This window comes from Macrobrachium nipponense, chromosome 6 (assembly GCF_015104395.2).
Source record: "Macrobrachium nipponense isolate FS-2020 chromosome 6, ASM1510439v2, whole genome shotgun sequence".
Taxonomy (NCBI): Eukaryota; Metazoa; Arthropoda; class Malacostraca; order Decapoda; family Palaemonidae; genus Macrobrachium; species Macrobrachium nipponense.
Window position 1 is genome coordinate 120092494 of NC_061108.1, and position 15000 is coordinate 120107493.

A 15000-nucleotide genomic window follows, 5' to 3' on the forward strand; every position below is an offset into this window, starting at 1 on the left:
TCATCAGCTGTGCTGTCAATAATCTCTAGCAATTATCGGTTTATTCTCCATCTACTTTGCTCTTCCCATTTCGTTTTCTGCATTTTTTCCTACTCAGTGACATCTGTTGATTTTCAAATGACAAATTTGCTCTGAATAATTACACTTGCCACAAAGGAAGAAAAATATCACTAACTTCATACACTGCTAATAATAAGTATGTTTGTTTATGGTCATATCCTAGTCACTATAAAGAGATTTTCATTCAAATTAAGAAAACTTTCTCTTGGCAAAACAAGACAAACAAACTTCTACCAAATAATCTGAAATAGAAAAAAAAAATTCTGCGTTCAATCATTTCTTGCAATGATGACTTACAAATCCCTCACTTCAGATTAGCAAAATTTACCTACATATTTAGGAACGAACTTTGAATACAAAACATGAAAAAAACCAAATTCGACACTGTATTTACGAAAAATTTGCTTTAAAAATATCTAAAAGATTTGCGTCAGATGACATCAGATAAAGGTAGATTTACGAGGAATTAAAGCTTCTTCGTTGCATCGTATTATAATAATAATAATAATAATAATAATAATAATAATAATAATAATAATAATAATAATAATAATAATAATAATAATAATAATAATAATCATAGTTGCATGAGTCTTAAAATGGAGAAACAAATCCACAGCTATATAGCTGTAACATATATATTTATTTAAAAATAAAACTGTAAAGGTAGCTTTCGGGAATCTGATCGGTTCCCGAAAGCTGTACAGTTTTACCTTTAAATATATGTACAATTACATAACTAGAGTTGTTTCTCCAATAACAATAATAATAATAATGTGTGATGAGAGACCAAGTGAGTCACAAATTAGTGGAACCAGCAAATTAGCAACGAGTGTAAAAGACGGGGAGAAGAGTTGGAGTGACTATGGAAGCTAATGTTGGTACAAGTGACTAAGGAAACAAATGTGGGTGAATGTGTAAAAAAAAATGTTGAAATAAGCCCTGTATATGTTTGTTTGTTTGTTTGCATGGTGTTTTAACGTTGCATGGAACCAGTGGTTATTCAGCAACGGGACCAACGGCTTTACGTGACTTCCGAACCACGTCGAGAATGAATTTCTATCACCAGAAATACACATCTCTCACTCCTCACCGTATATGAGAATGAAACGTGAATTTTGAATGTGAATAAAAAAAATGGCTAAAGCTGTTCAACGGAAATGAGTGCTTAGTATTTGTGACAAGGAGTTTTCAGATGGTCTGAAAATGTGGGAAGAACGGAAGGCCACAGGATTGTGGAGAATACATAATTCATTAGTGTTAGTAAGGAAGAAGACAGAAACTGTTATACGATTTTTGCAACATTTCGTTGAGTTTCCGTGTCCATCCTTTGATAAGGAGAATTCTTTTTTATTTAAATATTATTGCAGGACAGTGGTATTTAATAATAATAATAATAATAATAATAATAATAATTAATAATAATAATAATAATAATAATATATGCAGAGACTCAAGGCGATACTCAAGTCAAAACTCAACGCCGGAAATATGATAAAAGCCATAAACACATGGGCAGTGCCAGTAATCAGATACAGCGCAGGAATAGTCGAATGGACGAAGGCAGAACTCCGCACCATAGATCAGAAAACCAGGAAACATATGACAATACACAAAGCACTACACCCAAGAGCAAATACGGACAGACTATACATAACACGAAAGGAAGGAGGGAGAGGACTACTAAGTATAGAGGACTGCGTCAACATCGTGAACAGAGCACTGGGGCAATATCTGAAAACCAGTGAAGACGAGTGGCTAAAGAGTGCATGGGAAGAACGACTAATAAAAGTAGACGAAGACCCAGAAATATACAGAGACAGGAGAATGACAGACAGAACAGAGGACTGGCACAACAAACCAATGCACGGACAATACATGAGACAGACTAAAGAACTAGCCAGCGATGACACATGGCAATGGCTACAGAGGGGAGAGCTAAAGAAGGAAACTGAAGGAATGATAACAGCGGCACAAGATCAGGCCCTAAGAACCAGATATGTTCAAAGAACGATAGACGGAAATAACATCTCTCCCATATGTAGGAAGTGCAATACGAAAAATGAAACCATAAACCACCTAGCAAGCGAATGCCCGGCACTTGCACAGAACCAGTACAAAAAGAGGCATGATTCAGTGGCAAAAGCCCTCCACTGGAGGCTGTGCAAGAAACATCAGCTACCTTGCAGTAATAAGTGGTACGAGCACCAACCTGAGGGAGTGATAGAAAACGATCACGCAAAGATCCTCTGGGACTATGGTATCAGAACGGATAGGGTGATACGTGCAAACAGACCAGACGTGACGTTGATTGACAAAGTCAAGAAGAAAGTATCGCTCATTGATGTCGCAATACCATGGGACACCAGAGTTGAAGAGAAAGAGAGGGAAAAAATGGATAAGTATCAAGATCTGAAAATAGAAATAAGAAAGATATGGGATATGCTAGTGGAAATCGTACCCATAATCATAGGAGCACTAGGCACGATCCCAAGATCCCTGAAAAGGAATCTAGAAAAACTAGAGGCTGAAGTAGCTCCAGGACTCATGCAGAAGAGTGTGATCCTAGAAACGGCGCACATAATAAGAAAAGTGATGGACTCCTAAGGAGGCAGGATGCAACCCGGAACCCCACACTATAAATACCACCCAGACGAATTGGAGGACTGTGATAGAGCAAAAAAAAAAATAAATAAATAAATAAATAATAATAATAATAATAATAATAATAATAACGAGTCACAATGTCGTGAGTAAATTGTCTATGAAAAATGCACAGTAATTCCAACATTTTGTATTGATGGTCAAATGTTACTGGCAGTAACTTTCGAGTACCTGTTTAGTGTTGTTCACCAAATTACTATGTATTACTATTATTACCATTATTACTATCATTATTGTTATTATTATTATTAGCATTATTTTTATTATTTTTTATTAGTATTGTTTTTTTATTATTGTTCGTTATATGCATACATTTAAGTGCAAGTTTACCATTCTTTACCGGATTCTCTTGAAATTCTCATTCATTTATAAGTCAAGACCATCTAGGCTTGTTCCTTGTAAATGTTTGCTCACATTAAATAACAGAAATAATAAAACAAAACGGACAACCACATGTTAAAGGAAAATTTCTTAGAGAAAACCCATATGCCAAACAGATTAAAGTCTTAAGTCACAGGAAATGCTGTAAAATGCAGATAAAATATGTCAGAAAGTCCAATAAACAACAAAGCGGTATATTGACATATTACATAATCTACAGTCCAACTGTGTTCCTGGATGTGCTTCTGGAAACCCATACATGTAAAGAGGTCAACAGGTTAACAGATATTTAGAATTCCATAGATTAGATGCGCACCAGTCATAAGAGTATCAAATGGAGTTCCAGGACTTGGTCGGAGAAATCCACCTCAATGCTAAATGGTCGAGACCCAGTGCATAAATGATAATAATTCGGTGAATAACAACATAGGTATATTGGATCCTCTTTCAAAAATTTCAAAGCCAAAATTATATGATTACTAACAAGTTGATAAATTAAAAAAAAAAATTTCAGTTTTCTTCTGAAGATTGAAAAAGAAACCCACAAAATCACTGTGTATAACGTGTTTACTTATAAGTATTTACATTTTATTTTACTCAACGCCCGAGTACTTTAAGGCCCTATCTGTGGCCCATGTGTAGGTTGTCAGTGATTTTGTGGGTTTCTTTTTCAAAGTTGATTAATGTGATTTCAAAGACTTGATGATTAAGCCCTACTGCTTAGGAGAGGGAAAAGTTGTAAAAGTGGAAACTTATTAATAAAGGTAAATAAAAATGCAAACTAGGGACATCGCAATGGCGAAGTGACTGGTACGAATGACAAAACATCTCCAGTCTTGGGAATAAGAAGCCCAGATACATATTGACATCACTCAAGAACATAATCTTAATAATCGGCTTGTTTGACATCAATGACGGACATCAAAAGAACTTATTCAGGGCGTCTGATATGTTCTTGTGACCTACCCATGCACTGACCTGACCTAATTTTGCTTTACTTGACCGACCGGCCAGCGGTATCCCAAAACTCACCCACACATTCAAGCACCCTTTCTCTCTCTCTCTCTCTGTAGAAGAGTTTTTAAAAGAAAGCTAGACAAAATCATTAGGACACTGTGAATGCACAGTAAAACCTGCTCCTACAGATAAGTGAGCACACGATGTCTCCTCGGATGGACTAACAAGTCTTTGAGAGATCATAATCCTTGTAACTCTCACCCAAGAGAGGAGAGCAGCCAAACTTATCCAGAAGGGAATTGTATTTGCTGAACCAAGATTTAAATCACTGTTGCTATGGATGCCTCGTTGTAGGAACTGACGTTGTCTTTATGGTTGTTGCAAGTATTGCACAGCAAAAGCAATTGATTTCGAGTTCAGAGATTTGGAACACTTTTAGCGATTTCTTAAGTACTTTAAAAAGGACATTTCCTCTATATTCATGACGATGAGACCGAGATGACCATAAACGACAAAAATTAAACTTTTTCTCTGTAAAGAAGATGGGTGTGTGAATACATATCTCATCTTAAAGAAGACGAAACTGCTTATAAAATAAAAGGAAGATTAAATTATTAAAGAAATACCCAGCAAGCAGCGAGTCTCAACATAGATGAAGATAACAATTCTAAAACTGTAATTAACGAAATAAAAAAATGTATACAGAAATTAACGACAGTTGAGAGATTGCTGGAATACTGTTAAATTATTCAAATAACTTATTCGGGCTATAAAAGCACTCATTTTTCCACTTCAGAATGTTAAAACCTTAAATAAAAAATCTGAACATATATATATATATATATATATATATATATATGTATTGTGTGTGTGTGTGTGTGTGTAATATATATATATATATATATATATATATATATATATATATACATACATATATATATATATATATATATATATATATTTATATATGTGTGTGTATATATATATATATATATATATCTATATATGTGTACATATGTGTGTAAATGTATTCATACATACATACGTACTCTCATACACACACACACACATATATATATATATATATATATATATATATATATGTGTGTGTGTGTGTGTGTGTGTGTGTGTACATATATACACTATATAAAATACATACATATATGTGTGTGTGTTTGTGTATGAGAGAGAGAGAGAGAGAGAGAGAGAGAGAGAGAGAGAGAAGAGAGAGAGAGGTTCATGAATTTCGCAACACTGCTGGCGGCGGGTCGATCAAGTAAAGCAGCATTGGGCCAGGTCAGTAATTGGGTAGATCACAAGAAAATACCAGTGAAGCTCTAGAGCTTCATAATGCCCTTCTTCTTCTTCCCCACCCACAAACCCCAACTCCTCCACACCCAATCAAGATAATAAGTTCACATAAAAAATAGGAAAAAATTTGCTGGCAACTGTCAGGCTGAAAACTTGCAGAGTCACCTCCTAGTGGAAAATATCCAAAGTAGATAGATATATATATATATATATAATATATATATATATATATATATATAGTATATATATATATATATATATATATATATATATATATATATATATATATATAATATGATATATATATATACATATATATATATATATGATATATATATATATACTATATAAATATATGATATATATATATATATATATATATATATATAATTCATATATATATATATATATATATATACATAAATTGTTATGTACACACACACACACACACATATATATAATATATATATATATAATATCATATATATATATATATATATATATACATACATAAAATTGTATAGTACACACACACACACACACACACACGCACACATATATATATATATAATTCATATATATATATATATATATATATATATATATATATACATACATAAAATTGTATAGTCACACACACACACACACACACACACACACACACATATATATATATATATATATATATATATATATATATAAATCACCAATAAATGGGTTTAGTCCATCAATTTACGTGTTTTCGGACAATGCCGTGACCATTTTCGCCCTTCTCGTACGTCGAAACCCTAAACTGCCGATAAGCTTCGAGAAGGGAACGAAGAGACTAATGGTAAATTACATCAATAAAAGAGGAAGCAGGCGAAGGGCTCATTTCCATAGTTATTTTCTTGTTGTATTAATTTCCTTTTTGCATAAATACGATGCACGATAACTTGGGGAAATTTTTATTTGCACGAAAATTTTTGGTATCATCTGATACATTCTATTCACTTTTACAGGCAGGAGCTCAGCGCCATAAATTTTCATGGATTTATCTGAAATTGTATCTCAAATTACATTTGCTTCTTTCATGTTTCATGGCTCATATCTGAGAATAAAATATCAAATACATTCGTTCCACCGGTGCTTATTAAAGCTATCTAACATAAATTTTCAAGAATTAGTCAGCAATTCGACATCAAATTGCTCCTCTTTTTCACATTCACGTAACTGCAAATATTTGCGGATTACAGATCACAGTGCGCTTCGATTACTCATAAGACATCCCTTTTGCCATTCTGGTTGAGGATTATTTATGTAGTATATAACAGCTTTTCCCCAGATGTAGTAGCATGAGGAAGGTAAATTAGCACCGTGGGCTGACCTCTAGAACCCCACACAAGACCGATAAGTCACTGATTTCTCTCTCACCTCGGATGCTGGCCCCAGGCTCCCTTATCCCGGCGACCAGCTGTTTGGAAAGGCTAAGTCTCACGGATCTTGACATGCTTGAAGCTCCTTAAAAGTCATCAATCCCTACAGAATTTCAGCTAAACAACCAAATGCTGGATACAATTCTCACTACGATATTAAAATGTTCTCTGACCATCCAAGTTCTTAAAAAAGACGTTCCCAGGTCCGTGAGATTTAGGAAAGGAGGATTACACCTGCACACGCGCCGACCGTTAGCAAAGGTGCCTGATGTATAACACCCCGAGAGGTATACGATATCGGGGCCCTTCTTTTTTTCAGTTTCTTTCTTTTTATGAAGTTTCTTATGGAGTATTTTTAAGAGACTCCACTCTGAGACTTTTTTATACGATGAGACCGTGCAACATTATGCAAAAACAAGAATGAACAGGAATGAACACGCCGATGAAAAATTACTCTGGATAAGTACCCATTTGAAGATCTCTCGATTAGGCCTATACTCCAAAAAAAAAACTACACAGCTATGTTTAGTCACTGAATCGCAAACTTTAGACCACTGGAATTGCATTTGGCATATTTTGCAATGATAATATTATGCAATTGTAGCGTTACGCCATCTACTGTGTGCTTCTATGCACATGAACAATGCGTTTGCAAAGTGCCGTACAAAGAATAGCTCCAGCAAGACTCCCTAGTTTATATACTATATATATATATATATATATATATATATATATATATATATAATATATATAGTATATATATAGTATATTATGTGAATCATCCCACGTTAGCATAAGGGAAAGCAATAATCTTGAGAAAATAAAAATAAAAAATTTGCATCGAACTCCATCTAGTGTCTTTCCTGAATATTTTATTGTCCTGAACCTGATTAATTACGGTAACACTATTCATTATTGCTATAGTTACTTATTGTGCGCATGAGAGAGAGAGAGAGAGAGAGAGAGAGAGAGAGAGAGAGAGAGAGAGAGAGAGAAAGAGCTAGTAGTTTGAGTTGAGAAGCGGAAAGGAGAAAAGAGCTGATTTAGTGGAGCAAATGTATGTGCCAAAGATTATGGATTTCAACTCTAAACTTGCGATGTTTTTGTTTACATTCGATGTTGCCACGAGTCGGCACCAATCTGGGTGACGATACTCTTGAGTGTGTGGGAAAGATTACAAATACTGTAGGTGAGAGGAACGCCGGGAGTGGGGAGAGGAAAGAAGGAGTGGGAAGGGAAAAATTAAGTGTAGATAGATGAGAGAGCACGAACAGATGACAGGATGAAAGAGCAGACAGATGACTAAAGGAGGAAATGACTAAAGGAGGGATTGATGGCTACGAAAGTACAACGAGAAAAGGGAAAACCTAGAAAAAAAGATAGAGCAAAAAAAAAAAAAGTGAATATTGGAGCGAAACCTAATACGATGAGTAAGGACAGTTGCCGAGAAAAGGATTACTCTTGCCTTGGTCATGCATTAATCATATTAAACATCCCTGCGATGTTTTGATTTTGCTAAGAATTTGGTGGCAATCACCCCTGCTGCGCCACTTCTTTCCCAGCTGCATGTTGAAAAGCATTATTTTTCCAACAAGGTTAGAGGAATCTTAAATCTATGGTCATGCGACTAATTTCTGTATTCAATATTGACGTAATAGACGATTTTCTTTGCTCATTATTGACTCATTCAACTATTTCTTCGTTAAATACAAACTCACTAACATCATTGCCCTATATGTTATCAGTCATCACCAAAAATTACATTTTGATTGTCGCACACCTCTTGAGCTGTGCCACTCTCCCAGCACACCACCCTCCCACACAACTGTAAATGGGTATCTGCAAAATACAGTTCAAGGTAGAGTCCCATGCGTATTTTATACTAGGCTACCTTAGAACCCTAGCATAACCTTGCAATTTAGCATGCTACCCTACGCACATACGTTTAACCTATAGAGTAATAATAATGAATAAAGAAAACTATATTAATGTATATGTGTATGAGAAAATGGCGATTGTAATATTTCATAGCCTAGGCCATCCTTACCAAAAATTTATACCATATTACACCATTGTATAGTTTAAGAGGTAGTTCATCCAATGTGGATGTGCCCAATGCTCTGCTGGGGAACATGTTTGTCTGTTATGACGTTTTGCGTGTACATAAAAGCATAGTTGGCAAGTGTTTTTCTATGCCACTTCTTGCAGTCTCGCCAGTCAGCTTTGATAGCCACTCACTCAATTATTACAATGAATATTTAAAAGCAAAATTAATTACATTAGTAGCAATGAGTTTACAAAGATGTTCATTCAATAGGCTAGAAAGTTACAAAGATGTTCATTCAATAGGTTAGAAAGTTGAGTGGAAATAGTGTTCAGTAAAACATCCGCTATGCTATCTCATACAACAGTTTCTCTTATGTAGAAAAACGTTCACAGAAAACAAGGTTACACAATATTATACAGTTAGGGGCAGTCTAAATACTCATTTATCTTTTATGATAAAGTCTTTTCCAGTTTTACTTAATATCCATACATAGCCTACATATGGATCACCTACCTCTGGTGAAAACTGGTTTCATCATCAGTCTGCTCTGTAGTTTGGGTAGGCTAGTCTGTCATAACAAAGGACTCAAGTGAAAAATATTGTTGTCTAAAATGTTACAATGATGTGTATGATTCAAAATTAAGATCTGCACTTTCAAAATTTCACATTGCAAATGCTTTTCTAATTTTTACAGGTCTCATGTTTTAATTCCTTTTGTGTGAGGTCTTGCAGGTTATGCAAGGTTAGATTAGGTTAGGCTTTAGTGTACCACTAGGCTACAATACTACTACATTTTATTCTCACTAATGATGGAATAATAATGGTGTAATTGTACTTCTCTCACTAGACCAGTCTAGTTTCGCTCGGGTTACTTAAGCTTTGGAATGTTTCCTCGCAGGCTAGGCTAGCCTTATAGTACTAGGCCTATGGGCGGTGAAAGGTGAATTCAGGTAAGGGAAAGTCATATAAGAGGTGTATTACTACACATTATGTATATATATATATATATATAATATATATCATATATATATATATAGTATAGTCATATATATATATACATATATACACACACATAATTTTCCTTATGCCAGGTAGGCCAAGTCCACAGTCCTTGCCTCATCACCGTTTACTTAGCCTACGGAATCAAAGATGACCAATGTGACATTCTCCTGCAGCACTCACTTAAGTATTGTTTACTCTCCCATCCTGGATATTATGGCCCCTCCGTCCTAGTCCCTCTTCCCTTTCCGAAAAAGTTTCCGGCGTTTCCTTTTTCCACCAAGCGGCAGACTAGGTCACCAAGCTTGGATTCATTGACCTCCAAATTCCTTACTCCATAGTACCGTTTGTTGGCATTTTCGCAGTATTCTTACTCCATATATTTTATGACAATCATTTTTGTCAATAGCTTTATCCTTATTCTTCTTTTTTTCCGCAATAATCAGTCGCACTTCGCCACTTAAGGCAGATGGCGATAATAAAGATTTCAAGTTTGAATGTTTGTTTATGTCTAAACTCGAAACCCGTCCTTGCGAAGGCCGTAACCACTCCCCTTCTTCTCTAAGTTCTTGTCACATCCAGAGCTCTCACAAACGATTTTCGTAAATTCCTTAGACTATGAGAAAAATTACCTTAGTTAAAAGCATTTTGCCTCAGATTATCATTGAAATTGCTCCAGAATTACCTCAGATGCATTAAGGGTTTATTTTCTTTATTCTCTTTATGTTGGATATTTATATATTCAGATATTGCGATGATTGTCTAGGAGATATTACACTAAACAGAAAGCAATTAAGTTAAAAACACGTCTGAAAATGGAACAATTTAATTTTGCAATTTATGAGTACATGGCAAATACATCTTTAAAGAAATGGGAAAATAAATAAAGACCTTCTGATGAGGAAACAAATATTTTTGTGTGCTGGGAGATTCTTGAAAAACAAAAATAAAGATTACGTAATTAAGAATGAGTATATCAAGTGAAACTAAGCAATAATATATACTTTATATTTTATATAGTTCAGCAAGTTTCTGCTGACATTTCTTTCCTGTTTGTTGCATGACTGTCAACTTTAGTAAATTGCATCTCTTTGGTCCTTCTCCATGGCAAGCCGATGTGCACTACTCTGTTTTTTCCATCTGTCCATCCGCCTGTGGTGTTTTAGCATGGTAACACTCCGTCCCGAGCTTTAGATAGTTACATTTAGCTTACATTCAACAATAATTTCGAATTTTAATGGTGTAATTCGCATACTGTAAATATTTAAAACACTTTAAAGTTCCAAATGTACACCCAGATATCCTTTTATTTACCTAAAACTTATGCATAGCGTAACTATCTAAAGCCCTGGACGCAGTGTTACCATACGTAAACAACACAGGCAGTGGACAGATGGTAAAAACAGAGTACAGTTCCATAACCCAGTTTATTGAAGAAAAAAACTTCAATTCTTGAAAATTATACATCGACTGTTGCCACAGCAACATGTAACTGACTCCTGATGGGAAGGTGGGATTTTAGAGCAATATAAGAATCATGTTTTTTACTTCATAATCAAACCAAAATAGCAGGATTTAGTTAGCTTAGACTTGTAACAATGGAAGAAGGTTATTTAATTCGCTCTACCTCGAATGATTTATTTGAATCACGGTAATGTGATAAGTATTCATAACAAGGCTGCGTGGGTCAAACACTCGAATCGGCTAGCATGGTTGAGGGGGTTTCATATCAATTCTAATTACGAATACACCGAGATCGGCGGTGATTTGTAATGGTCAGAATCTATATAAACTTATAGCCTCTCTACTAGTAGACTCGGTAGCGTCACTGTCTGTTCCTGATTTTGTTCCCCGTCCAACTGGACGGTGGTTCGATCCCATGGGGGGACGAAATTATTATCAACTAAAAACCCCCCCTCGGTACATATATGAAAATATATCAATTCCGAGGTAGAGCGAATTAGATATTAAAGGACATTTGTAGCTCGAATGATTTATATGAATCACGGTGATGTGATAAGTATTCATAACAAGGCTGCGTGGGTCAAACGCTCGAATCGGCTAGCATGGTTGAGGGGGTTGCATATCAATTCTAATTACGAATACACCGAGATTGGCGGTGATTTGTAATGGTCAGAATCGATATAAACTTATAGCCTCTCTGCTAGCAGACTTGGTAGCGTCACTGTCCGTTCCTGATTTCGTTCCCCGTCCAACTGGACGGTGGTTTGATCCCATGGGGGGACGAAATTATTATCAACTAAAATCTCCCCCTCGGTACATATATGAAAATATATCAATTCCGAGGTAGAGCAAATTAGATATTAAAGGACATTTGTAGCTCGAATGATTTATATGAATCACAGTGATGTGATAAGTATTCATAACAAGGCTGCGTGGGTCAAACGCTCGAATCGGCTAGCATGGTTGAGTGGGTTTCATATCAATTCTAATTACGAATACACCGATATCGGCGGTGATTTGTAATGGTCAGAATTGATATAAACTTATAGCCTCTCTACTAGCAGACTCGGTAGCGTCACAGTCCGTTCCTGATTTCGTTCCCCGTCCAACTGGACGGTGGTTTGATCCCATGGGGGGACGAAATTATTATCAACTAGAAATTCCCCCTCGGTACATATATGAAAATATATCAATTCCGAGGTAGAGCGAATTAGATATTAAAGGACATTTGTAGCTCGAATGATATATATATATATATATATATATATATATATATATATATGTATGATGTATATTTTTCGCTCATAAGCACACACACACATATAGTTTGGTACAAAGTCAACATAAGTTCTGTGTTACATCCTGGTATTTTAAGCAGTTTTTAAATCGTTTTTATGACTACCCTTGTAATGGATTTCAAGTTTCTAAAGGCAGTCAGTCAGTCACCATAAATGTTCCTGCCTCTCCTCCACCACACTTGCTCTGGAAATCATCTCGGTCTATTTCGTTCCAGTGATCTAGGCTTAACTATCAGTCAGCCGCTGTAAACTATAAAGCGTCCTCTAACTCCACTATGCCCGAGCGTTCTAATAATCTTCGTAGCTCTCAAGCATATTAGATCATTCGTGGGAAAGGATGAATTTCGCTAAATCGGGAAGTATGCCTACAAACTGCTTTGTTGGCTTTGTTGTTCTTGTTCTTGTTGCTTTTGTTGCTCTTGCTGTTGTTGTTCTTGTTGGGTGGTAAGAAAGCACTATTGAAGAGCCTAAAAGGGTCTGAAAAAGGCGTTTAGTGTTGAGTTAAAGATCCAGAAATTTCAGGATAAGATCTTTATGGTTTATTTACTAGAATGAAAATGTAAAAAAATAAATAATGTGCATGTTAAACAGTGCAGAATAAATATTTCTTAATCAATATAGCGTATTTACCTTAATTTTCGTTAGTAAAACAACGCACAGTTTGACTGTAGATTTTAGCATGCTCCCCCGAGCTAGCTCGAGATCGGATCACGCCTTGTTAACGTGTACGGAAATTAGTCCGCTAATCCTGATCCAATTGTCTTATTGGATACTATTAGAAATGGGGCTGTGTATCTTTTAATAGAGATATTTTGAGATGTAACTCAATTTTTTCCTCATGCTTATCGTTAATGTTGTTTGAGATTAAGCAGGCCTTATGTCAGCACGGGCTCTCGCTCATAGAGCAGCCCGTAGAAAATTCGATAAGCTTCACAATTTGTTCTCTAACAAGCCATGATCAGACCTCCAGCTTACTCCGGGCGCGTGCTATAATCTACGGTCAAGTAGAGCATTGTTTCACCTGCGGAAATTAAAAATAATACGCTATATTTTAAAAGAAATCCTTTTTCTGTACTGTTTAACATGCCCATTATATATTTTTTGCATTTTCGTTCTAATAAATAAATCATGAATATCCTATCCTAATATTCTGTTGTATCTTTAACTCAACGCGAAACACCGTTTTCAGATCTATTTAGACTTTTCCATAAGGGTTTCCTACACCAGCAAGAACAACATCTACAAAGTAGTGTGTAGACTTATCCTCCATGCAAGCGAAAATGAAATTATTCCTGCGTGGCCAGTATCGTAAGAACTTTCTCCTCGTTCATGTACAGTAAGGCATTATTACAATGAACATAATTCTCAGAAACCCAGGTGTTGGATGAAGACTCCAAGGTCGCTCCAAGTTCCCTCTACTCACCTTCGTTCTGATGCTCATTGTAACTTTAACACGTAGTATATATGAAGTATTGTCTTGCCTTTCAAAGATAAGCAATTCAAACAGCTATTCAACAAGACGCAACAATTACCTGGGCAGTTTTTTTGTTAGCTGGCATTAAATGTCAGCAGCCGATTTGATTAGAGCTAACTGTGATATTAACTTTAAAAAAGGAGGTTGGGGGGAAGGGGTTGAGGGAGACTAAAGTCAATTTAAATTTAAGCTTGTGGTGCGTAGGACAACGCTTCAGTTCCATGCAAAACAGAAGCTCTGAAGCAGCGCAGAGATCCCACAGCCTCTCTCTCTCTCTCTCTCTCTCTCTCTCTCTCTCTCTCTCTCTAGAGACGGTCTAACTTCTGAGAACAACCAGTTTTTGTTTTTCTTTATTTAATTTCCCTCTTGTTTTCTTAGGAGAGGCATAGTTTTCAAGATATTCTCTCTCTCTCTCTCTCTCTCTCTCTCTCTCTCTCTCTCTCTCACACACACACACACACACAAATAACTGGTTGGCTAGCCAGATTCTTTTATGAATTGACAGACTGCTTATCAAAGCAATCTAGCGTCCTCTCTCATGAATAAATCTTCTTATCAATTTTTTTTCATTCCTGGCAGAACCACAATCCATTGCTTGTGACAGCGAGGTAAATGATGGTTAAATCAGTATCAAGTAAATATTATTATAGATATTATAAAATATTTTTTACTCTTTACTTTCGATGCTCGCAACCAGCTTTTTATTTTTATGGTATTTTGGTGATCATCACAAAAACTCAGTCCTTAGTTTATTTTTTGTACTTTCATATTTGCTGACGGATTATGTAATATGTAGTCTTAGTTGCTGTAGAATGAAGGGGGTCATATGCCAAGCACAGGATCTTGCTCGTACATCAGCCAGGAATAGTTGAGTCTGCCTCTTTGTGATTAAATTTATTTGGAATTAGTGGGTAAGTATCTCTTAGAAAA

The 15000-nt window shown here is 35.6% G+C and overlaps 1 protein-coding gene across 1 annotated transcript in view; it reads right to left on the bottom strand.

Annotated features, from left to right (window-relative positions):
- Nucleotides 1-6780, bottom strand: part of LOC135216070 (protein unc-80 homolog) — a 185941-nt gene extending 179161 nt beyond the window's left edge. Inside the window, exons 1-2 of the mRNA XM_064251065.1 lie at nt 6740-6780; nt 1-302 (exon numbers count right to left, since the gene is read on the bottom strand). The exon at nt 1-302 is cut by the window's left edge and continues 472 nt beyond it. The gene's annotated coding sequence lies outside the window, so the exon portion shown is untranslated. The remainder of the gene's footprint in view (nt 303-6739) is intronic.
- Nucleotides 6781-15000: the final 8220 nt, after the last annotated feature.